Genomic DNA, 3222 nt, shown 5'->3' on the forward strand with positions numbered 1-3222 from the left:
AACTATGACACCAAACTCATTCTTACAGTATTTGAAGGAGATGTCACTTTCCTCTTTCACCAATGCATTTCTCAAGGATTTTTGATTAATGATAGAGTCTCGGGACTACTTCTCAGAATTTCTATCAAGTTCTTGTACTTTCTCTCGCCTGAAATATGCACAGAAGTTTACATGCTGTGCCAAGACAAGAAAAACTTTCTGAGCCTCTGGACCCTTGAAATAGGTAGCCAAACCATTTCACTTCTAGGAGCTTTTACAACTTCGTTATAGGAGATATTTCTCAGTTTCAAATCTGCAATTGGGAAATGATGGTGCTTAACCGTCTTGAAACATAACATGAACTGGAGCACTTTGAAGGACTTCACCACACCATTTGCTACTCTTACTGTGAAAAAGCAATGTCTTACAAAAGAGAAACGTGCTTCCCAATCTTGATTTTGGAGCTATGTGGCAGGTAAAGGCATGCAAATGGAAAAACGAAGGTAAGAATTCAGCAAATGTATACATGTTAAGAACGATGTTTGACACAGAGATAAAGACAGTATAAAACTTAGGTAGACATGTCTTACTTAAAAATGTCATAAAGTTCTTAACTGGTCCTAGTTCCTGAAATCAACAATCAATGCATAAATATCAGAGAGTTGTCCTCCCCTATGAGAATGAGAGGCAGTATGGAATGATGCTTAAGAGCACAAACTGTGATGTCAGGCTCCATTGGTTCTTTGTCCCAAACCTGTCATTATATTTGGGAGCTTGGGAAAATAATGTAAAATCTCTATTTCCTGTTTTCATTTACTCAAATTCTTTGGGGAGTGCTGGCAGATGGTGTGGGTTATGACTAGCCTCAATCTATAAGACTTCTACAAGCGTGTTAGATCTAGGCCAGGTACACAGCATTGCTTCCTGAGCTGATAGAGAACAGTGTAAGGAAACTGCCTGTATCTCTTGCAATAGCAGGCAATTTGTTTCCTTTTGTTGTTTATTTCAACAGCTCGAGTACTTCTGTAAAGGTAGGTCACACTTTCCACTCATTTCTATTTGAAGAACTCTTTCGTTGTAATCAAATCTGTAAGATTTAAAATTTTCTGCCCAATGCAATACACCTCTCCTATTGTATTTTAAGTATCAGGTATTACGTGTATTAATGGGAAGACTAAGTTAAATTAGGAACCACCTGCATTTATGCACATCAGAGATGCCTAAAACTTAAAACACACACACACACACACACACACACACACACACACACACACACAAGTCCACCCAGCATTAAAGTAATCTATGAAGTCTTTAAGAACAAAAAAGAGGGCGTGATTAATACTACCTGGGAGAAGTCTGAGCTCTGTGAAGAACCCACCAAAGAACATTGAACTGGCCACTGTTCTTTCTGAAAAACTTGGATTCTATAATGGGACCTTGGTGTGATAGATAAACCCAGTTTTGTGGGCCAGGATGTAACAAAGAGAAGTGGTTCAGTTGTTTATTGGCCCAAATGGAAATATTTTAGGCCCGAGATAGGAAAGAAAACCCTTTGGGTGTGAGGTGAAACTTTGTGAGAGAAACCCACCGAACTTCAAGTTCAACATAAACCAGATGGCTCCATTTCAGATGTCTTTTACACGCTAAAGACAAATCTCATTGGTCTGGTTTGCACTTCAGTGTGCGAATGGGACTCTAGGAGAGTAGTTGGCAGGACAAGTATACATCATCTAGCACAGATAACCATATAAATATCTCTGCCATGTCCCTCACCAAAATAAGACATCAATATCACATTCCTTCAGCCTTGAACAACTACCTGTCATGGAACTACTGTCAACCAGGCGTTTGCCTGAACACTGATTTCAGTGGTGGCAAAGAGACATGTTTCTTATTGTAATTTTTAAAATTAAATTTTTATTTTGGAATAATTTTAGAAAAGTTGCAAAGACAATACAGAGAATTGCCTTATACCCGTTACCTAGTTTCCCTTAATATTAGCTTCTTCCACTATCATGGTACCTTTGTTTAAACTAAGAAGCCAACGTGGGTACTTTACTAAAAACTAAACTCCTGACTTTGACTATATCACACCAGGTTTTACACTAATGTCCCTTTTGTTTCCAGGATCCTACATTGTATTCAGCCTCCTCTAGTCTGTGACAGTTTCTCAGTGTTGATGAAGTACTTCTGTAGCATACTTGACTGTTTTCCAATCTGGGTTTGTCTGATGTTTTTTGCATGATTGGTTTGGGGTTATAGGCTTTTGTGGGAGACCACAAAGATAAAGTACTTGTCCCATCGCATCATATCGGATGTTACATGATAGGAGCATAGCTTACCATTGGTGATGCCAACCTTGATCATTTTTAAGGTAGTGTTTGCCATTTTTCTCCCTTGTGAAGTTCCTATTTTTTCCTACTTCCTACTCTACTATTTAGAAGTTAGTCACTCAGTATGGCCCATATTCCGGAAAGGAGGGCATTAAGCTTCATCTCCTGGGGGTGTGGGGGGAGTATTTACTTACATTAGTTGGAATGCTTCTGTAAGGAAAATGTTTCCCTTCTCTTGTATTCATTGATTTATTTATATCAGTATGGACTCATGAATATGTATTTTATACTTTGGATTATAATCCAAAACCACACCATCTGTTGTTCAAACTGTTCCAGCTTTGGTCATTGGGAGCTCTTTCCCTGTTATAAAGAGACAATTGGCAAAGCTGTTTCTTTCCTACTGTGTTGATATTAATAAATTTTTCTTTCACACATCATATAAAAAAAATCTTGTTTCACCTTTCGCTGAACTAGTTAAACCCGAGTGTGGAAGTGTAGAAAGTGTGGATGGTTTCCCAGTTTATTTTAGGACGAAAATAATCCAGTAGGGTCAGTTTCTTTGCAAGAATCAGTTACCCAGTGGAAAACTAATATGCCCAAAGTGGCCCTATTTCCCTTGCTAGTCACTCACTACTATCCTTTCACCTTGTAGATGGGATTCAAAGGAGGACTTCAACCTTGGGGTAAATCAAAGATGTGTGTTTAAATGTTTTTAAGTTCTCAGCGGTTTGTCTGTCTCCCTGACATTAATTGTGACATCGCAGTGGACCTGAGACTGGAAGAACTCTCATCTGTGTAGAAGTGTAAGAGGTAAGCGTCGTCATACCAATTGGCCTGTACGGGGATCGAACCCACGATCTTGCCGTTATTAGCAGCACGCTCTAACCAACTGAGCTAACCGGTAGCC

The 3222-nt window shown here is 39.0% G+C and overlaps 1 non-coding gene across 1 annotated transcript; it reads right to left on the reverse strand.

Moving 5' to 3' along the window:
* Nucleotides 1–3145: 3145 nt before the first annotated feature.
* Nucleotides 3146–3222, reverse strand: TRNAI-AAU (transfer RNA isoleucine (anticodon AAU)). The gene has a single exon. It is a non-coding gene; the product is annotated as a tRNA-Ile (tRNA).

Source organism: Lagenorhynchus albirostris, chromosome 10 (genome assembly GCF_949774975.1).
Source record: "Lagenorhynchus albirostris chromosome 10, mLagAlb1.1, whole genome shotgun sequence".
Taxonomy (NCBI): domain Eukaryota; kingdom Metazoa; phylum Chordata; class Mammalia; order Artiodactyla; family Delphinidae; genus Lagenorhynchus; species Lagenorhynchus albirostris.